Genomic DNA, 22,698 nt, shown 5'->3' on the forward strand with positions numbered 1-22,698 from the left:
ATACAGCTTTGTCCTGGTGTGTTCCTGAAGCTAAATATCCTGATATGTTTTACGTGTGTCATCTTCCTTCTGTATTCTAGAACATGTATTTAGCAGAGGTGGGAGGAAACGAGCAACAATTTATTGTTGAATTCAAGCATTCATGTTGTTAATGAACTTTTACTAAATATTTACTGAGTGTAAGAAACTGGCCAGACAGAATAGGTAAGAAATGAATAGATGGCGTCCTTCTGCTCAAGACACGCCTGAGTAGATAGATTTGTAAACTGCTAACACCTGGGTCGTGGTGAGTGCTCCAGCCAGGTATGGGTGGACTACTTAGGGAACACAGAGGGACATCTGGGCTGCGGTTTGGAAGGGCGAGGAGCTTACAAGGCAGAGGAGGGACAGCAAAGGCATCCAGGCCTGAAAGCGCAGCGTGTGTGGGAGAGTGCCCTACAGTGTTTCTGGGGCCTCGGGCACACACAGGAAAGAAGCTGGACATGAAACTTCACAGTGAAGCGCCCCAAGGACCTAGAAGATGATGGGCAGGCTTGATACTTGGGGTAGACAGTGGGCCTGGGGGAGGGAGCGGGGCAGGGTGGGGCTAGCAAAAGTTCCTAAGCAAGGCAAAAATACATGTGACTTTTATTGGAAATTCGCAACCTTAGCTTCAGAGGGAACACAGAAGCCTTCCAGGGTCCAGGTGTCTTGACGTCCACGGATACGGTCCTGCGCTTTGCTAGAGGTCTTAACCTTGGTAGAGCTAGTAGAGAACAGGGTTTACCTTTGAGTCCTGGTTCTGCCACACTCTGGCTGAGGATCCTTTGGACAAGTTACTTCATTTCCGGGGCTTCAGTTGTCTTACCTGTCAGATGGCAGTGATAGAGGGTGGCTTTTAAGTTTCATTGGGCAGAGTGTACAATACTTAGCAGGCTGCCCGACACAGCAGTCACCCGGTGTTGGCACTTGTCCGTAGTGTCACTCCCAGGGTGGCCGCTGCCAGCATCTGGGTGGGACGTGGGGGACGTGGTACTTAGAGGGAGATGGCTTTTATAGGCCTGTTGGGCCTGATAGATGGCAGCTTTGGGACCCAATGTGAACCCTAGGAGAATTTTTCTAAGTAAATAAAGGACACGTTTTGAGTATGCTCCCCATGGGTCAGGTCACACACAGAACGGGGGCTTGTGTTCTCCCCATCTCAGCAAGGCTCCACGGTTTGTGGGAGACTTGGAACGCATGGTGGGGAAGCTGCCCGAGCACAGCTGTGTTGAGTGACAGGAGCAGTGCCCAACGCATGTTTATTAAACTGTTTTCTACCCAAGAGCCTTGTACTTCCTGGTGAAGTGAACGGGGTGTAAGGTTTCTGATCTGAACCACCTCGCCTGCCCCGGGATGTGAGAGCTCACGGGTGGACACACGGAGGGTCAAAAACAAAGTTTTAATTTAATCAGACAACTAACCCTTGCGAAGCAACTGCTCATTAAATAAAAACTACTAGTTGCTTTATTAAATTTACTATAGTCACAGGGATATTAGCTAATACAACCCTCATTTCCAAACGAGAAACCTGTGATCTTTATGAGGAAGTCACTCGCCCATGGCACTAGGAACCCCGACCTCCTCTGCCTCCTCTGGGCTGGACGGATGCCCTTGCTGGGGTACGGGTGGGCCCACCGTGTGAGGGAGGCCTCAGTGGCAGCTCGCACCGTGAGTAGCAGGGGCCTGTCCCAGTTCATTGGCCGAGGCCCCGTCTCCTGCTTCTGCAGGTATGACCTTTGGTGGAAGGAGATCCAGGCCGCTGAGCAAGTTTTGCTTTCCCTTCACCTGAGGTGTGACCTACTGGCTGGGGGTGTGCGGCTCAACGAGCTTTTATACGTGTATATGCCAGCAGGTCCCCAGAGAGACCATATCCCTCCCACCCGTCCCCCCAGGACAGGGGGACACCAGCTCTGAGACGACAGAGCAGCTCTGCCTGTGTTTGAACTTCCTTGTGTGTGTACCTCCTACAGTGTGCACTCTGTACCCAATCTCTCTCCCTCAGCATTGTGTTTGCGGGAGTCACCCGGGGGAGGGTTCACCTCTCTTGCTGGCTGCCTGGGACTGCCGTGTGCCCCTGCACGGTGCGGCTGCGCCACGTGGACCCACCCACCTCTGTCCAGCGGCCACTGCAGAAGGCCTCATGCTGCCAGATCACTGTGCTGTTTTCTAGTGAATGCCCTCTGTGTCGGGGAATCCCAGCCTACCCGCCCTTGGTGGGAGGCAGTTGGCTGTAGCGTAAAAAGCATTTGTTGGGGGGCAGCTAGATCTTATATTAAGTCTTTGTTCTGCCACCTGTGGCCCTGGGATAATAGACCCAACTTCCCAGGGTTGTTACGAAGACTCATTTTGAGATGTTGATAAAGCACTTAGCATCTGGCGCCTGGTATGTGATAGGGGCACAAATAATATTGGTTCTTTGCCTTTTGTTCTTGTTAAACGTGGTCATTTTCTGTAAGCGTCAGTTTCCTTCCTGGTAACGTAGGATTATGGGTCCCACTGCAGAGCTGCGGAGAGGACTCAGGGCCCAGTCAGTGCTCTCCTGCACTCCTCCCTCCCCTCGCTGGCAGGCCTCACCCCCTGGCAGGCCTCTGGGCTTGTGCCTTCTAAGACTCGGTGTCTCCTCACGTTGAGTCCTGCTGGGCATTTCCCACCTCCACCTCCGCGAGTGGGGGCCCCTCTGGGGTCTTTAGAGCCTGGCAGATACCAGATGCCTACATACAGACCTGAAAGTCACCCGTCAGAGCAAACCGTGGATGCCGAGCACTGTGTAGCGAATGGTCTTCACGCCCCCTCCTCTCCCCTGACTCTCCCCACAGCCCTGCTAGAGGAGGGCCCAGATGACGTCTAGGTTAGCAAGCTGAGGTTCAGGGAGGAAGGTGACTTCCCTGTGATTCCACCCCAGAGCTGTGTTCACTCAGGAGTCTGCACTGTCCGTGTGCTGAACACCGGCAGAGAGCCACGAGCCTGTGCTCCTTCTTTGTTCCTTCCTGCCTCTGTCCACCTCGTGGGGCTCACTGTCGGCCAGGATTCTCAAAGGTATTCTAGAGAAAGAATGGGCACAACACAGTCCTATTTGTGCTGCCTCATGCCTACGTGGAGGTGATGGCCAGGGACAGGACCCTTGGAAGATCTGCTTACTGACATCGTTCCTTGTAGCCACAAAATCCATTTTTCTTCAGCAGCGCCTTACAGAGACTCATTCGTCAACTTCAGGCCCCAACCCAGAGAGCCTAAAGTCCACTTAGCAAGTAAAATAAATAAATAAAGTAATCGCCCGGGAGCTCGGTGGCTTCAGTTCCCTGGGTGGAGGACAGGGGTGCAAAGCCAGCTTAGGGTTCTCTTGGGGACCCACAGTCTCTGAGTTCAGGGATGATCCCAGTGGCCGGGGGCAATCACTGGGTTATTGGGGCTTTTTCTACAGGAACTGACGTGTGGAGGTGCTTTTGGGGGGCGGGACGAGGTGGTGTCTTAGGAGCACCACCTCCGTGTAGCCCCCGTCGGTGGAAATGTTGGGTTCTTCCTCGCTGTGGTCACCACTGTCCATGCAGGTTGCTGGCCCCTGCTCTTCACCGAGCTTGGCTCGCACACTGTAAGGCTCAGCTTTTCTGGGGTTCTGGATGCTGCGTCACGGGGTGTGATGGCCAAGGATGGTGCCTGTGCTAAGGTAGGAATTCAGAGTGAGGCTTCTTTGGCCTAGTTGGATGACACAGAGTAATAACAATAGTATCTATACTTTCTCTTAAAAGCCTGCGCACTTTGTTTTTTACCAGGCTACCTCTGCCACATGCCCCTTCCCTGCCCTTCTCAAGGAGAGGTCCGCACTAATCAAACAGCCTCGGGTCGGGGGGTGAGGGCCACAGAAAGACCTGATCTGGCTAAGGAGGTACTTCCTTACACTCTAAAGTGCTTATAATTTGGTTTCTATCCCCAGGAGATAGTTACGCAGCTACTGTTACACACATTTATGTGGACGGGGAGGCGGGAGTACGGGAGATTAAGAAAGGTAGCACGTCTGCCAGAACCTAGCGGTGAAACTGAGACACAAATTTCGGGCTTCTGGCTAGATATCCAGTGTTTTTTCTACAACTCAGTCTCAGGAGGTCATAGAGGAAGGCCAGCTGTGGTCTCCTCACTTTGGGGATCGCAGGGGCTTGGGCTGGGCGGCGAGCACAGCTCACGGCACATTACAGCAGCTCACAGGATGGCCGGAGACTCGGGCTTCTGTGTCCTAGGTCCACATCATCACGACCCCTGGGTCACTGACGTCAGCTCCAGAAAGCATTTCCCTAGACTTGCTCTGGGTTCTGTCCTTAGTGGGAGCACACCACCACCTGGGTAATGCCGGTTACGGGGCGGCGGGGGGAGGAATGTTTACAGGCTGCACTTGGACACCCCAGCCTGGCTCGGCTTTCCTCCCCCTGCAGCGTATTCTCGGCAGATACCAGTTCACAGTTCAGTAGCCTTCTAAATGCAACAGCTTCTACATGCTTCTCTGTGAGCCTGCTTCCGACCCACCATGTAACCTTAAACATGGACCTCTCTGTGGGCCTCGGTTTCCCCATCTGGGGAAGGAAGGCTACAGACTTGAGCAGATCTCTGTAAATCCTAGCAGTTTTGTGCGCAGTGTCGAGCAGGAGTGAGTTCTCGTTCACCGACCATGTCGCTGTGACCCTTGCTGGGAACAGGCAAGAGCCCTGTGCAGAAACCAGAGTGGAGGGATGCCCTCTTCACCTCTTGCAGGGCCCCTCCGCATCCGGGGTCCCTGAGTAAGTCAGTGCTTGGTTATCATGGAAAAGAGAAAATACAGACAAGCAAACAAAAGTGGCCTGTAATCCCACAACCCAGAGATGAGTGCTGTTGACACTCATATACATCCTTCCAGAACTTTTTGTGTTCATATGTGAGTGAATAGCTGTTCATCGGAAATAATCTGTACATACTGTCTGTAACCCTTTCACACTTAGCCCTAGGCTGTGAATGTCTTTCCATGCCAAGACAGTCAGATCTTCACACCGTCTGAGTGGCCAGAGTATCACATTTGGGTGCCGTAAGACGATGCACCATGATGTCGCCAGTCTTCTGCTTTTAAACCTAAAAGCTGTCCCCATTTTTCACTGTTACGTTCGTGTAATGGAGGACCTTCTTGTACATTTACGTGCATATTTGTGTGCTTGCTGTGTGTTGTACGGGTGCATCCTTGTACACTTGTCCAGTTACTTCTTGGGCATATTTCTGAGTCAAACAATATACACATTTTTAAAGCTTTGATCTGTTTTGCCAAAATGCCTCCCAGAATGAGTGTACTAGTTGATACTCTCCCTGGCACGCATGGCAGTCGCCCTCTGCCCCAGCCTTCCCCAGCACTGGGCATTCACATTCTTGCTAATCCTAGTAAGCACAAGGCAAGGGAAAACGTATCCTTTCAGTTTGTGCTTTTGTTTGCTAGTATGGGTGAACATTTCGCGGACGTTAATTGGCAATTTCATTTTTCCGTTATTTGCAGCAGTGGATGTACTAGATGCAGGACAGCGTGGTCGAGCGTGGGCTTCCTGCGCCTTTAGTCACACCTGCGTGACTTCACACTCCCAAAGTGTGTGCATCCGCAAAGGACAACGGGATCTTGTATTTGCTTGGGCAGATGAGTGGAGGCAGTCTGGCGTCATGTGGTGGGAATCAGGCATGGGGTGGATCATAAATGCACCTTGCCCGGCAGGCCCCTGGGAAGTCGGGTCTGCGTTGTGTGTGTTTCAGGCATTGTTACTGTTCCTCGTGTCTGCACAGCCGCAGAGAAAATCCTCTCTTGCACTGTCTTTTATTCCCTGGACCTCTGCTTCCACTGGAGGAACTTGTTCAAGTTCAGTATCTAGAGTCATGGTGGTAGGTCACAGAGAGATTCCTTCGCTGTTCCTTCATCTGGCTTCTTAAAGGAGGGAAGGGTTATCTCAGAGTTAGAAGACCTAGATTCTCCCAGAAGTGCAGATGGCAGGTGGGGTGGCTTCCCAGTTAGCACTGGCCCCCCTCACCCTTCTCCCTCTCTTCAAGGGCACGTCTGGCCAGGGCATTTCCCTGCTGCCTGCTGGCCCTGGCATCCACCCTCCTACTGTCCCCTGCCTTAAAAATGGACAGAAACCAGAGAGGCGGGATTCCGTGGCTCTGGGGTTTGAGCAGGCTGGAAATGTTACCATTTTAAATTATCTCAGGAATATTTTTTAAAAGAAGAAAGGATACCAAGGAGCACCTGGGCAGCTCAGTCAGTTAAGCATCCAACTCTTGATTTCAGCTCAGGTCATGATCTCAGGGTTGTGAGATTGAGCCCTGCATCCAGCTCTGCACTCAGTGGGGAGTGTGCTCGAGATTCGCTCTCCCTCTGCCCCTTCCCCTGCCCCCACTCACACTCGTGCTCTCTCTCACTCATATAAATAAATAAATCTTTAAAAAAAAGAAGAAGAAGAAAGGATACCAAAAGTGACAAGAAGGGCACACGGAGAGCCTTCTGATGAGCTTGTGGTCTTTTCAAACACTATGCAACCAGTAGAATAAGGGCACATAGCCAAGGACAAATCTAGAAAGGGCAGACATCACAGGGGTTGATGCCAAGCTTTTTCAAATATTGCTCCTTCCCTGGGGATGTTTCTTTCCATCTCTACTTCTCCCAGCCCTGCCTTCCCTACCCTGCCCATCCAGCCCTGCCCTCCCTGCCCTGCCCATCCAGCCCTGCCCATCCCACCCTGCCCTCCCCAGCTCTGCCTTCCCCAACCCTGCCCATCCAGCTCAGCCCTCCTCCAGAAGCCCTCCTCCACCTTCTCAGCTCCCACCTCTGGCCTCTCTTTATTCATTCTTCCTTTTTTGTGCTTCCTTGTGTACTTACCTTTTCTCTCTCACGGGAACTCCTGTATGCCACCCCGCTCCCCAGTCTGCACCTCTCGTGCCCCTTTCCATGCTCCTGGAGCTTCCCTGTCCACGTTGCCTTTGCCAACGTAATGCTCAAGCCTGGCTGCTGTGAGAGGCAGGGTCACGTCCATCATGTCCCCAAAGCACCCCAGCACCTTCACCGTACTTCCACATTCACAGCACCCAGAACAAGCTGTAGAGTGCTGAGTGCCTGAATGCACGCCCCTGAGAACAGGGGTCGCCTGTTTTCCATCTCTGTGCTCACAGCTGGGAGTCCAGTGCCCTCTGTGGTGTGAATCGTATAGGTACGGGGAGCAAGCTGCTTGATCTCTCTGCACAGGCTTCTGAACCGTAAAGATGGAATGTTAGTCATCACATCATGCCTCATGGGATGTCCTGAGGATTAGCTGTGCTCATCCCTGTACAGTGCCCAGAGCAGTTCCTGACACACAGTATGTGCCCGATAAACATACGCTCTTTTAAAACCCAATGTGATCTTTTCAGGGGGGCTGGGCTGGGGACGCAGGCGGGAGTTACCAGCCCCTGCGTTCCTCAGTCCCAGAGGACTCTACTCTTCAAGTTCTTCTGTTTGTTGGGTGGTGGTTATTTAAATCTCCTTCCTCTCTGTCAAGCTCTTGGCCGTTACTTCTCATCTTTGATCAGATCCCTGGCTTTGGTGCTCCTTTTCTCCTATTTGTTAATGCTGACGATTCTGTCCCAACCCATGACTTATTTCCCAGGTCATGCCTCCCAGTTGGTGGCGTTGGCCCCGTGGTTTGTTCGTGACAATCCCAGGGAACGTGATGCTGTCTGCTGGAGCGGCACACGTGTGTCGGCAGGAGGCCCCCCGCACCCCAGCAGGGTGCAGTGCTCCGGGCCGCTGCAGGGTCTGCTCCCCTCGGTTCTCACCCCTCTTCTTCCCTCTCCGTGGACAACTTTTCATAATCCTTGAGAAGCTCCCATTATGGTGGGCGTGAAGTAGCTACGCGTTCGTTAAAAGTCATAGGAACGAAAACAGGAATAGTAGTGATCTTTGTTCTGTACTGTTGGGGTCTGGTGCTCATTGGAGACAGCACCTCCTGAAGGATTCCCGCATGTACCCCGGGGAAGAGATGCAGCCGCTCCCTCGGAAAACCACCCATGCAGGTGAATTACTCCCTCGCTAAGCTACGTGTTTATATTTACTTATATTTAGAAATGAGCTTAGGGGCACCTGGGTGGCTCAGTCAGTTAAGTGTCTGCCTTCGGCTCAGGTCATGATCCAGAGTCCTGGAAGCGTGGCGTGTCAGTTGTCCCCCCGAGGTCTCTTACCAGGCTAGCGGCCGGTCACAGCCCTTTCTGTGTGGCGCTGGGCGAGCTGCCGTCCATTCAGGGACTAAGAGGCCGTGGTGCTGGGGAAGTCAGCAAACCCGGATGCTGGGCCTGGCATGACACTTAACCGACAGGCACCCTGAGCCAGTCAGTTCCTTCTCTGGGCCTCAGACTCTTCGTCTGTAAGGTGGGTGGCATGTGTGCCTACCAGCGGGGTAGTGTGGGGAGGTAATGGGTGTGGACAGCTTCTGAGGCATCCTGCACAGCACAGGTATGAAGGTCCGTGTTGGTGATCAGCTTGGCCAAGTCCCACTAAGTAAGGAAAGTGTCTCTCCTGTTCAGTGTCTGAGTTCTGGGAACACCTGACCCTCCAGGAGTTCGCTTGAGCCTGTGGAGGAGCCGGGCCTAGACATTAGGAGTCCGGTTCTTGGCCCAGTCCACCACGGCCTTCCACGTGACTTCAGGCCAGCTCTAGCCCTCGTGTAGTCTAGAGCTGAAGTGGTGGGGCTGGACTAGACAAGCCGTTCTCAGCAGGGACAGCTGAGACACAGGGACTCGGTGACGAGTGCTGGACGTCTTGCAGTGTGCACGGCAGGCCTTTGCATGTCCCACTGAGCACATGGAGGTAAAAAACTTTATCTGAGCCAGAACTTAGCTCTGTTTTAAGAAAAAGTACTCCTTTTTCCTTTAATCAGGTTTAATGTGCTGAATTTTCTAGGAATGCAACTACTACATACTTCAAAAGAAAATTGTGCTTTATTTTGTTTGTAACTTTACCAAGGATTATTTTCTGTTTTGGGAGCACTGTCACTTGAGAGATTGTTCGTCATCCAGCCGGCTCCCCTTGGTCACTGTGAGTCTGGGCAAGGTGCAGGCATCGAGCGACTGCGTCTCCTAGTGTAGCCAGGCCTGGTGCTTACAGCCTGCCGTGTGCGCTTTGCCACGGATCACTCCTCTCTTCCTCTCCTTTACAGTACACTGAAGGCATTATTTTTTTTCTAATTTATGTAGGTAGATTATATAACCTATGACTCTCACTGACGATAACACAAGGAACATTATAAAATGTTTGTAATAAAAAGAGGCTATTGAGTCTGGAAGGGTGGGCCAGAAGTTGTGTGAAAACCAGACTCATTCCTTCTTGATCGCGGCTGGTGTCTCATGTGATTGTCACATGACAGAGCCGGGTAGATAGCGCATGTCTGTGCCCATCTTACAGCGGAGGAAACTGAGCCCCAGAGGGAGGAAGCAAGCCCTTGGCCAAGCAGTAAGAGGAGCTGGATTAGCTCACTTTCCTCTTCTCCTCCCCGAGCAAGGAGGTGTGGTGGAAACAACCTGGCACAACAGGAAGAATGTCCATTTTGGCACCAGAGTCCCTTAGTGGAAGGAAGGCCACTCCTGTCACACTCCTGTGTGTCTCCTCTGCCCACGGTCCTTCACGGCTGACACCAGATGTGTGTGGTTTCCACACATCAAGCAGTCCAGCGGGGCCAGCACGGTGTCCTACAACCTAACTCAGTCCTGACACCGTCCGCCAGGAGGTGGCGTCAGACCCCATAGGTTAAGGCTCCATCCCCCAAGACGGGCCCCACCAGCCACTTCAGACGCCAATCAAGCCCAGGTTGTCACCCATGGGGCTGGCCAACAGGCTGTAAATCGGAGGTTCCCACAACCCCCTGGGGTTTGATTAATTTGTGAGAATGGCTCACAGAACTCAGGAAAACATTTTACTTGCAAGATCACTGGTTTATTACAAAGGACATAATTCAGGAGGAACCCGATGGGTGAGACGCAGAGGGCGAGGTGCCGGGGAGGCGGAAGGAGCTTCCATGCTCTCTGGGTGTGCTGCTCCCCACACGTGGGCTCAAATTTCTACTCTACTGCTTACAGCAAGTCAGTCCATCTATAAAGTGGATATAATACCCTGATTGTGGGAGGATTCCCGGAACAGCTCCTGTGTAAGACTCTTACATGTGTTCAGTACACAGCTGTTTCCTTCCAGCTGCCTACAGCCTTGTTTCACCTTTTGTCCCCAGGTCCAGCACACTTCTGTTAGACTACTTGAGGTTCTCTCAGAATTTACCACAATCACTGTATCTCCCATCTCCCACTGTTCCAGAACAGTAGGGCCCTAGTGACACCTGAAGCGAGACCCCAGGTTGATGGGATCCAGCCAGCTGGTGGAGGGAATTTCTGAGAAAAGCTTCCCCCTTGAAGCCACTGCTGGTGTGGAAGACATGGTTGAGGCCCAGGTGGGCCGATGAGTGGGAACGGGGAGAGAGCCTTGGGCGTCATGAAGCAGTATACATTCTGCAGATGACAGAACTGAAGCCCGGGGAGGGAGGGACTTGCAGGTCACACAGAAAGTCAGGAGCAGAGCTGGGGCTGCTCCCGAGGTCTCTCCTACTAGCCCCAGAGACCCAGGTTTGATACTCCTGTTCCTTCCTAAAAAAGGGTTTTCCCTGGGACCTAGGACCAGGGGTTCTTTCAGAAGAGACCTGAGGAATGTGAAAGTCAGTGCTCAGGAAGGCTTGGGATAGCTTCATTTGTCCACTGTTTTCCCTTTTGGTTCTGATGACATTGAGTCAGATGTTCCTGGTGGTAGAACAGCCTGCCCTTGCTGGTAGGCCCTTCCCCATTTTAGCCTCAAGGAGCCCAGGGCCTTACCTTTCCTACTGTCAACTCAGGACAGAGTGGAGAGGCCCCAGACCAAAACAGAGGTTCACTTCTCAAACACCTGCTAAGACCCCAAGAAACTTTTGAAATCAGAAGATCCAGCAACCTCCAACTATGCCAAAGTCATGGCCTCTCCCAGTAGGTCACTAGGAATGATGGGGGGCGGGGGCGGGGGGAGACTGGCCAAACTTCATGTTGTGACTGAGCCAGAATGTATCAGGAAGGGTAGAAAAGAAAACCCCACAGTGGTTATGAGGCCTTCCACACAGATCTCAGGGGTCTGGGGCCCATGAACACTTCCGGTGGGCAGCCGTTGTACCCAGAGCTGGAGGAAGGAGCCTCTTCCCCAGGGGGTACGCTGGAGTACATGGGTCCCAGCATCCAGATTTCTGTAGCAGGACAGGCTGCCTGGGACAGCGGCTATCCGGCAGATGGTAACGTGAGGCTGCATCGCCGGGATGAAGTCAGATAGGCTGTCTGGTCTCGGGCAGGACTGTTCCTCTGAGCCTCAGTCTCTTCATCTGTAAAATGAGCAGGTGATGCCTATCTCAGTGAAATCCAGGGTGCCCAGCAAAGCACAGTGCTGACGGCAGGAGTTCTGAAGGCTGGCTGTCTAGAAATGAGGAGTTCATGCCTCGTGTACCCAACTCAGTGCTAGAAGGCAGATTTCCTTTACAGGCCTGAGGCACAGACTAGACCCAGGAATGCCCCAGAATGTTAAAGCCTGGTGTTGGAGGGCTGGGCAGGGGCTGGAACAAAAGCAGCAGAGTGGAAGGCAATTTTGTTTATAGTTTCGGGGCGGAATATAGTGAGTTTCAAACTGTTATTTTGAGGAGTTCCAAGGGTCCAGCTAGGTATGCCAGGGACCTCACCCTGCCGCAACCAGAAGTGTCCCACTTTATCTATTTTATCTATTTGGGCTCTGAAAAAAAGAAGAAAAACCTAGTAGCTTAGTGGAAATCCACATGGAGTGAATTAAAACACATGATGAAGGAGTATTTTCATTGGCCTCAAGGAATGTAACGGAATATCCTTTCCTCTCTTGGTTTGCTTGTAATGACATCATTGGTACATTCCAAGATCTGATTGTCCTGGTGCTGGACGAGGAATGTTCTCCTGGTTTTCCCAGCGTCCCGTGTCCTTAGCCGATCCCCCGCGCAGCAGTGACACAGGTGTGGGAAGGAGGCCCAGCAGGGGACTTCTAGACCCCCTTCTCGCCAAGACAGGCCCGGCTCCATTTCTTCACATTGTTCCACTTCATAGCTTCTTAGACTTAGGGCTGAATTGCACTTCTCACAAACCTTTCTGTGGAAAATGACCTACCTTTTCCCCTAAGAAAAACACTTGGCTGTCTTCACCTCCCGCCTGCTGAGGCCGTTGGCACTTTCCGCCTCACCTGTGACGCCTCCGGGCCCCACCTGAATGATGAACTTCCTCCCACGTCCTACCCCCTCCTTCCTGACTGCCTTCTGGGGGCTGGTTCCTGACTAGCCTCTGTGCTCAAGAGTCACAGACGGCGGGACAGCCATGCCCAGTTACACCTGCTCGTCAGCACACTTCCCGGAATGCCCCTGGGGTCGTCCTGCTCACCTCCCCACACTTTCAGGCCCCGCTCCTCCTGTCTGAAAGTTCCCCTTCAGATGAAGCCTTCCCAGCCACTTTGGCAGCCTCATCCACCCCTACCACCCTGCTTTCCTCCTGCCTCCATCACCAAGGTTCACACCACTTGACATTGTCCCATGGGAATCCAGTCGGGTTGGGTGTCATTAAGTGTCCTGTTTGTCTCTGGACCCTCAGAAACCAGCACACTGTCTAACTTAGGAGCTCTTGTTGTATCCATACTAGGTTGAATGAGCAAATCAAGACACAGGGGCTTGCCATGTGTTGGGGCTCAGCACAGGCCCCCAATCCCATGCTCCATTGCGCCAGTTTACACTGATGAAGGTGTCCATTGTGCCCCACCCCGTCACATCTCTGACTCATCCCATATGCTCCCTGTATGTCCCCTGAAGCCTCGTAGCAGGACCCTAACTGGTCAGCCTCTCTTCCCTTCTTCAACCTGTCCTTCCTGCTGGTGCTTCCAGCATGACCTTTCTGCAGAACCGGGCCAGGTCAGCAAGCCTGCTTACATTCTCCTCGTCCCATGTGCATGAGTCGCACCAACTGTGCTGTGCTGTCCCCTCTCAGTGCTGCGCTCCTGGGTCCTCCCCTGTGTGTGTGCTGCAGGCCCACCCCTCCTTCACGGTGCCGTGCCGGGGGAGACTCCCGGCGCCCCAGCAGACCTCGGGGCTCGCTCCTCGGCTCCCAACACGCAGCCATCTGTCCCACTTGGTCTAGACTGTGAGCCCTTCGAGGGCAGGCATCTTGCTCCTCACTCTCCAGCGCCCTGGAGTCGGGGAGCTCTCCACTTCGTTCCCATGTCTGTGCTGTGTGCCTCATGTAGCCTGGCCCTTCCTGGCATCATCACGCCATCGTCTGCAGACCAAGACGGCAGTCCTGAACCAGCGTCGCTTGCAAGCCTGTGAAACTGGGCGCAAGGTGAGGGGTGCTATCTGTGATTGAGGGACATGGCAAATAGAATTGTCTCACACAGAAATCGCACCCGTCACCTTGGCCCGCCTACCACCACCCCTAAACAAAGGAGCGCACCTTCCTCGGCCAGCAGCCTCGTGTTCGAGGACCTACGTTGTTTGCAGCCCTGAGGTGTGTGCACGTCGGACGTGGAGTCGGGTGGATGTGGGTTCAAGCACTGCTTATGCCAATTGCGTGCCCTTGGGCAAGCCACGGTCCTTTTCTGAGACCGTTTCTCCCTGTGTACGACGGGTTCATACCTACCTCACAGGGTTGTTGTGAGGGTAACAGGACATGCTTTGTCACCTGGAAATTACTATAACAGTTTGAAGTTACCCCATTTTTTTTTCATATTTGAAAAGTTAACTAACAATATCAACTCCTGTGGTGATGCTGACCACCCTGCTTTGGGACACAGAGGGAGGCCAGGATGCAGGACTGGGATGGTAAGGGGGGGCGGGGCTTGAACCCGGCTGTGACGCTGGGACTGAGGGCGGTGGGAGCAGCCAATTTGGGACTTCAAATCTTGGCTCTGGGAAGAAGTTCTGCCTGACCTTGGGGTCTCCCTCTGCCCACTGACAGCACTTTGTATCCTTCCTGGGGGCCCCTGATTTCCAAACATCCCACCATTGTCTTCCTTTCAAGAGCTGCTGATTTGTTTGCAGTTCACTTCCCAGAGAAAAAAGACCCCCTTCCACCAGCCCCAGGATGTTCTCCCTAACACTAGTGGGCAGATTTCTTTGGGGCTTTTGGTTTTCCGTGGCTATGGCCTGCACACCAGGGCCCAGGCCGGGCTTGGGATGCTGCATGGTCTGCCTCGCCGGTTCCTGCCCATATGCCTGGGGTTGGGGAACGGTGAACAGCCTGTGGTTGGCACAGGTGATTGGCAGAAATGACACAGACTCTGGGGGCAGATGACAGGGTGGCAGGCCCATGCTGCCGACCCGGCACACGGAGCAGCCGGGCAACCTTGAGCAAGCCCCAGTTTGCGGCCCCAGTTTCCTCATCTTTACCATGAACGCGGCAGCCGCCTACAAAGTTGTGCTAAGGCCCAGTGAGACAGTAGATGGGAATGTGATCTGTCAGCTGTAAAGCATCGTGAGAATACAAGTGGAGGGTCATGGTTCCTGGAGCACCCAGTCCCAGGACACTGCCCTAGGACCTCATCCCTCAACAATGGCAGAGTCATTACACTGGGTGTGGGAGAAGCTGTGACGTGCCCCAGGGGCTCACCCACCCGCTCCTCAAGGAGAGCACATGCCCCCGTTTCCCACACGCTGTTGTGCTTGCTCATCCCACTGGCTCTTCACAGCATCCTCTGGGACCGGCAGGGAGACATTAGGATTGTTGTCCCCACTTTACGGATGAGGAAATGAAGGCTCAGAGCAGGGAAGGCCATAGCCCCAGCCTCCTAATTGCCAGTTCAGGTCTCTCCCGTCGCACAGATTGCCTCTCAGAAGAGACTCTGGTCAGCCGGTGGCCTCCACACTTTCTACCTGATAGCCCGGCTTGATCATAAGTGGACGGTTACGGGCACTCAGCCTGGCCCATCTCTGTGGCCAAACGCCTGTGTCTTCTGAAAGACGTCAAAAATTCATTAGCATCCCTGTTCTGTTTTCTCACCTAGCATCTATTTCTTTCCTAAAGAATGATCATTTCACAGGTCAGCCTTCTGCCAAGTTTAGCTCATACAGGATAGGAGCCAGCTCATATCTCTTAGTAAGTAATTGTCACAAGGACTCAGGAACCGAAGTGCTGAAATTGAAGTATGACTTGCAGTTTCTGGAGAGGACAGGGTGTGAACATTTGAGGCCCTGTCCCCCACCTGTTTGCGTCCTGCCTTCATTCTCCCATTTTATTCACTCAGCACATGACTGGGTTTTCACAGTGGACACCTACATGATTTGCCTGCTTCTACGCTCAGCCCATGATAGTCTGTTCTTCATGTGCAAGCACATTGGTCTTTTCAAGTCTAGGTCAGGTCAGTCTTTGCTCAAGACTCCCCAGAGAGGGGCGCCTAGGTGACTCAGTCGTTAGGCGTCTGCCTTCGGCTCAGGTCATGATCCTGGGATCCTGGGATCGAGCCCCGCATCGGGCTCCCTGCTCAGCGGGAAACCTGCTTCTCCCTCTCCCACTCCTCCTGCTTGTTCCCACTCTTGCTGTCTCTGTTTCTGTCTCTGTCTCTCTCTCTCTGTCAATTAAATAAATAAATTTTTTAAAAATCTAAAAAAAAAGACTCTCCAGAGACTTCTAGTCTTACTCAGAATCAAACCCAAATCCTTAGCAAGGCCTGCGTGGACTATTCAGCCCTGGCACCTTCCGAGCCCAGCTCCCCCCACTCTGCTTCACCCGCTGACTTCCCGTCACATCGGCCTCCTTGTTGCTTCCCTGTGCACGCCCCTCATGCTCCTGACACAGGCTCTTAGACCTCATGTCCCTCTGGCCTAGAATGTTCCCCCTGCAAAGAGCCCGTGGCTCCTTCACCTCTGCTCACACGTCACCTGTCACCTGCCACCTCCGTTCTCTTCCCTGCTGTGTTCTCCTTACATGTAGGTCTTGGTTGCGTAAGTTCCAGGGGAGCAGTTTGTGTGCCTCGCACGCTGATATTTGTGTGATGAATGAATGCACAGACATTTACGGAGCGTCCATTCTGGGCCGTGCCCCAGCACACAGAGATGAGTAAGCAGGTTCCGGGGTTTCTGGGGCTCAGGGGGAGAAGGGAGACTTGATGGCATGGCGTGGCAGGTGCTCTGGCAGAGGGCAGGCAGGGCCTGCAGGAGACGAGGGAGGAGGCCTGGCACGCAGGCTGAGGTAGGGGGACAGGGCCGGCAGGCAAGCCTGATCTGGGTCTTAAAGTGTGGGGAGAAGTTTGCCAAGGAGAGAAGAGAGAAACAGTTCCAAAGGGAGCAGCTACGCGTGCAAAGCACAGAGACTTGCCAGGGCCTGGCGCCCTTCACAGGAGCACCGCCCATCCTGGGCACTGTGGGAGGCGAGGCTGCAGAATAGGCAGGGCCAGGTCCTGAAGGACAGCCTTTGAATATGACATCCTGAGATGGAGCCCTTGCCCCGGAGCTGTGAGGAAGGAGCCCCCCCAGGCCCAGGCCTTCACAGCCTCCCCTCCCTGCCAAGCAGATCTTCAGAGATGAAGAATCACAGCCTGGATCTCTTTCCCCGGGCGCCATGGCTCTTGCTTCTGAGCACCTCTGACTTCTTCCGAGTGGGGTCCGCAACGGTTTGCTCTGGAGGCCGGCCTCAGCACCCACAGTGCACAGACGCCGGCCTGTCTCCCAGCTTCAGAGCAATGCAGGCCCTGTTCTCGGTGGCAGAAAGGTACAGCTGAAGGACTCCTGGCTTGACCCAGCTCTAGATGGCTCTAGATGGGTGATTCATGCCTCTGAAACTCCATTTTCTGATCTATTACACGGGGCAATAATAACAGCTTGTCCCATTGTTTTGAGAATTCAACAAGGTGATGTGGAAGCATAAATATAGGGTGTTTGTCTTATGCAAGGTGCTCAAAGTCCAGCAGGGGCGCAGACAAGCACCTACACGGCTCTAATAAAAGGCAGCCTGGACGCCAGGCCGGGCAGGGCTCACAGGAAGAGCATTCCCTCACGCAAGCCCAGAGCAGGCCTCAGAGGATGGTGGACTTATGGGGTAGAAGTGGGGACGTGCTGCGTCGCAAGCAGAGGGACCACCAGGGAGAGGCAGGAAAGACAGAAACGTTTCAGGAAGATGCGGGTGACCCACTGGAGAGCAGCACCCGTTAGGCGACAGGCCCCTCGGGCTGGGCTCGGAGTGCACGGGTGGGCCGTCAGCGCTGGCCGGGAGCCTGCCCCCCTGTGCTGGTTGTGATGCGGCCCAAAGTCCCTACAGACTCGTGCAGATTTTCTGTTGTACTCCATGATCTATCTGGGCTTATTTCCTGAGTTTGAATTACTGACCTTTCAGTAAACCTGATCTCCAGGTGGTCTGTGTTCTCCGTTCCTCCACGTACCCCCAGAGTACCACCAAGCTGTCGGGGTGCTCACCCCCAGTTGGAAGGGCCTGCTGCAGCCGTGGGAGCCCATTTCAGCTTAGGAGCAGAGGGCAGAGAGCAGACCGGCCTCAGAAGCAGAGGGTAGGAGTGACTGGTGCAGGGGGACTGCCGGCCACCAGGTTTGACCCGGAGGACTCAGGCACAGCTGGAGATGAGCCAAGTCAGGCGCCATTAACAGAATGTTCTTACATGATTCAGTCTAGAAATCACTTCACTCAATTGCTTTCTTCCATCAGAGTACAAAATTGGGAATAAATACCTGTTGAAGAAACAAATATATTTCATTAACTAGTTTGCAGAAGGCCTCATAGACCGCATCAGCCAAGACTCCAGTTTTGTTTTGTTTTTTAATTTTTATTTATTTTTGAGAGAGAGCGAGCACAAGCGAGGGGAGGGGCAGACGGTGAAGCTGACTCCCTGCTGAGCAGGGAGCCCGATATGGGGCACGATCCCAGGACTCTGGAATCATGACCTGAACCGAAGGTAGACGCTTAACCGACTGAGCCACCCAGGTGCCCCAAGACCCCGGTTTCATAGATGGAGAAACTAGGCCGGAAGGTCAGACCACAGAGGCAGCGCTCAGATCCAGCTACCTGTCTGCCTGCCCGTGTTCTGGAGCACACGTCCTCTCCCTTTTGCAAACGCTGATGCTGGGACTTCATTACTGGCCTCCTGGGGCACCCAGCGGCTCAGCCAGGGTGAGGCCTGCCGGTGGGCGTGGGCACTGCCCAGCTGGGAGGGCATGCAAGGCTGCAGGGCCATCCAGTGCGCCTTCCTCGGGGAGGAAGTCAGGGAGAGACTGAAGCTGAAACAGAATGAGCACGTGGGTCTGCTGAACCTGCAGCCTAGGCATGTGTGGCCTCCCCTTACGTTCCTCTAGCTCCTTTTCCCTCACAGGCACTGCTTTTTAAGGAGAAGTGGCCCACGGCCGGCGGGCAGGCCTTGAGCTGGCTTTCTGGCTCAGCACCCAGGAGAGCCTGCCCCTGACGGCCTCACCTCCGGGCACTTTCTACGGCATCACCATTGCGGAGGTGACAGCGTGGGATTGGCAGCTGCAGGACCCGGTTCTAGGTCTGATTCTGTCACTCTCGGATTTGATGTAGGCAAGCTTTTAATGTCTCGGGGCGTCCCTGGCCTGGTGGGGTAAGGATCACACTGCTCCTGGGATATGTCATGAGAATTTCACAGACACGAAATGTCACTTGGGCGGGACTACCTAAAACAGAAAGCAGACCGCATCAGTGGATCGCACCTCATCAGACTTGAGGCTGACACTAACGTGGTATTGATCCACACCCCGAGACAGACGGTGCTTTTGTTATTTTTCAGATAAGAAAACAGAGTCACAGTAACCCGTCCAGGAGTAAGTGACAGAGCGAGGGCTGCATCTAGCTCTAAGTGACCTCAAGTCCAGGCGCCTGGAACAGTGCCTGGCATGTGGTGGGCACCAGGTAAACACTCTAGTTCAGCGCCACAGACAGGAAAACACAGCCCCAAAGACGGACCGTGACCAGCTATTCCAGGTCCCAAAGACCCTTAGAATGGATGTCAGTTGTTTGGGGAAGGATCTGGACAAGCAGGACCATGTGAGCCCTGCTTCAAGGAGGAAATAGAAGGGGAGATGAGGTGCCAGCCTTCAGGTGACCCTCCCAGTAGTGTCTGGGGAAGAGGGAGATGCCAGATTCCTTTCAAGTCCAGCGTTGTCCCTTACGAATGTGTGCATATTTTGCATACTTGCATTTTATACCCAGGGAAGGAAAGAGGGAACAGGGAACAGTCAAGTATCCACAAGGGAAAATGCTAAGGAAAGTGGGGTCTGGCCCAAGTAAGTCACTGGTTGGGCAAGAGGGAGCTGGAGAAGGCAGTTAGCGGCTGGGCCAGGCAAGTTAGAGCGTAGGAGGCCTCAGGTCCAAGAGTGAGGATTTCCCGTGGGTGCTGATAGGACCTGCTAGGGCCCTGGCTGGGGAACAGCACGAAAGAGCTTTGCTTCCTGATGTTTCATCTGCAAACGTGACTCGGAGCAAGCGTGAGGCTGAGAGACCCCCCACTTGAGAGAGCATGAGGCTGGGGCCTAGACAGCCCAGGGAGGGCAGACCTGAGGGGCAGTTTTCCGGAGAGCCGGCATTTCCTAGAGACCAGTAGAAGGCACAGAGTGGAAAGCCAAGTCGGACCGGGGCTGACCGGGTTCTCCCAGGGAGAGTGTGATGGCGGCTTTGGACTGGCCGCACAAACGTGCTCTGTACGCTTCCTGCTAGGCCCTGTGCAGGGTGCTTGGGTACAAGGGAGAGGCATGGGATCTGCTCTCGAGCTCACAGTTCAGGGGAGTAAACAGAGGAGAAATTCCGGTATTGGCCGTGGGTGCGTTCCCTGGGGCACAGTGGCACAGAGCACTCCAGCAGGTCAGGCAGCAGGAAGAGGGGAGCACCCCCACGCAGCCCCCTGACGAGCCAGCGAATGCTAACCTAACTTGGATTCTGGGGGTCCCGGGGGTTGCCAGTCAGAGAAGTGCGGACAAGTCTTCCCGGCAGAAGGAACAGCCTCTGTGCCCACAGGTGTGACGACAGGAAGGGGTCCCAGGGCAGTGGAAGAGACGCGTGCCTGCTGGCAGGTTGAAGGATTGAGCTCTTGTAGGCCTTGGAGCTGGTTGGGCTGGGAGAGAGACCAGGAGTGGCGGGGATGGGGTGGGAGGAAGCAAACGTGATGGCAGGGAGGGAGGGGAAGCGTGAGGAACAGCAAGCCAGGTCGCTGGGGGAACCGGGGGAGAGCAGGTGGCCTAGGCAGACCGGGCCCAGGCTTCTGCCTCTGGCCGCTCCCCTGTTCCATTCTGGCTCTGCGCCCATAGGGGACAAGAGGGGAGCCACGGTGGGGCGGGGGGGCTCTTCTGGCAGATACCTGGTGTCACCAAGGCCTGTGAGCTGACCCCACAAGGGGTCTGGACACTTGTCCACAGCCCCCAGAGCTGGCTGGAATCAGGTAGGCAGGAGGGTTCTGATAGGTTAGCTGGGAAGCCTCATTAAAGATTGAGGCAGTGAAGCCCATTTGACGGCTGGCTGGCGTATCGGCTTCCCACTGCATAAGCCGGGCGGCTGAGGAAGGACAGGTAAGTGGCCGGGATGCGCGAAGCGCCCTCCTGCACCGCGCCCGGGGCCTGCCCGTAATGGTCAGCAGAGAGTGGACCTTCCACTGCTCCTGCTTCTGCCACTGTGACTGCACCGTGCTTTGCAGAGTGAGCTGTAGGTGACGGGGCCCCTCCCTGCTCCTCACCGGGTGGGAAGGGGGTCCCTCCAGTCCTCATGGGAGGCTCCTGCGCTCCTCACAGGCCTCTCCTTCCTGTTCTTCAGAGGGCGGGGGAGGGGGTCTTCCCTGTTCCTCACAGGGGCTCCTCCCTGCTCCTCATGGACCCCTCCTGCTCCCGTCTGCTGGGGTGGTGGGCGTGAGCTCTGGATCTTGGGACGACGCACCCGTGAGTGGCTGACCAGAGGGGAAGCACTCTTTTGCACTGAGGCCTTGCAGAAGTGTGGACGGAAGCAGCGGTGTGCAGACTGGGCTCGGGAGCCGTGGGCTCCTGTCCCAGCAGCGCTGGTCACTCAAGACACGTGTGGCCTTGAGTGGTTGCTCACCCTTTCCGAGCCTCAGTCTCCTCACCTATAAGGAGGTCTGATAGGCCCCGCCCCGCCCTGAGCAGATTAATGACCAGAATCATGCAAAGGCACTTTGTCACACACACCGTAAAGGTGTGACAGATTTTTTCTTTACTTTATTCTGTTTGAGATTCTTTTCAAGGTTTGTTGTAGGTCCCAAAGGGAGCTTATTAGGAAAGGGAGAAAAACTATTTCAGTAGGAAAATAAGTGGCCTGAGACACAGCCTGAGGGGATGAGGCAGGCTGGCTGGCAGTGTCCTGGCCTGGAAGCCAGGAACCTAGGTCCCAGCCCAGCTTCTCGTGCAAGCAAGTCCTCCTTTTCCCCCGAGCCTTCTGTGCAAGGACAGGGACAGGGAGGTGGAGCTGCTGCCTCCACAGGCCTGCGGCTGCCATCAGCACCGTGCAAAAGGTCTGCTCTCTCTAGCCTCCGGGGGGTGCATCGCTGCCAGGACGGGTAGGTGCTTCTCCCTGTGTGGCTGAGGCCTTAGCTCCCTCTCTGAATCAGCCCCACATCTGCGCTGGCTGACCTTCCAGGACTACAGGTCGTTTAGACACTGGCCCCTTTGATGCACCTTTAGCCATTGGTCACCCGGGGTGATGGTTGAACCCTAACTGGCAGGCTCAGGAATGAGGGTCTATTACAAGAGTCTAGTGGGTGAAACCTCAGCTGCTTCCAGTGATCGGAGTAAAAGAAAACAAGCTGCCTCACATATCTGCCCACGGTGAGCCCCAGTTCCTTAGTAAGGCCTGGGCAGGAAAGGACTGGAAGAGTCACCCAGGGTAACTTCAGGCAAGCAACTGAACTGTCATTAAAGCAGGAGGTGGCCGTCAGGATTGTCTACTGCCGAGCCACCCTGGCTTTGTGAGCGCGTCAGTGGGGAGACAGCTGCTTGTCCAACCAGAGCCCTGGGCTGGGAGACACTTGTCCTGGGCGCTGGTCCCAGCTCTGCCACCAATTCCTGTGTGGCCTTGGAGAGGCAACTCTGAAGACTCGGGCCCAGATCACAGACTCCATTCCCACCCGGACACCAGCGTGCTCAGCAGTAGAGGCCTTGAAATGAGAGGGGAAGGAGCTAAGGCATTGGTCTAGGAAGGATGCCTCCCTCTCAAAGGGCCGCTCTGAGTCAATGCAAAATGCAGGGACCCTCTGGAGAGAGGGGAAGAAGCCAGCCAGAGAAATGGCAGAGGGGAGGAGGGGGCCTCAGAGGGGCTTGGGACTCTGCCCAGCCCAGATTAGGTAGCTGTCGTTTGCTGGCCAGAAATGCCATCAAGCATCACTGAGCAGGTGCTGGATCCTTTGTCCCTGGCACTCCTGGGATCTCAGGTTCCATCTTTTCAGGAGGCCCAGGGGATGCCTTTCCTATAGAGACTTAACTCGAAACCTAGCCTGTCCCTCCCGTCCCAGAGGAGCTGGGGGGCCGGTGGCCCAGTGCCTCATGAATGTTAATGGACAGGCAGGGGGACAGCCTCTCTCAGGAGGAGGTGTCCGCAATGCCTCAGCTTATCTACGCACCTCAGGCTGTATAATTTAAAGTGGGGTTTCTGGGC

At 54.5% G+C, this 22,698-nt stretch overlaps 1 protein-coding gene across 4 annotated transcripts in view; it reads left to right on the top strand.

Moving 5' to 3' along the window:
- Window positions 1-22,698, top strand: part of EVL (Enah/Vasp-like) — a 145,450-nt gene that overhangs the window by 97,067 nt on the left and 25,685 nt on the right. The gene's annotated exons all lie outside the window — the stretch shown is intronic.

The sequence above is a fragment of the Phoca vitulina genome, unplaced genomic scaffold (assembly GCF_004348235.1).
Source record: "Phoca vitulina isolate PV1807 unplaced genomic scaffold, GSC_HSeal_1.0 scaffold7, whole genome shotgun sequence".
Classification (NCBI taxonomy): Eukaryota; Metazoa; Chordata; class Mammalia; order Carnivora; family Phocidae; genus Phoca; species Phoca vitulina.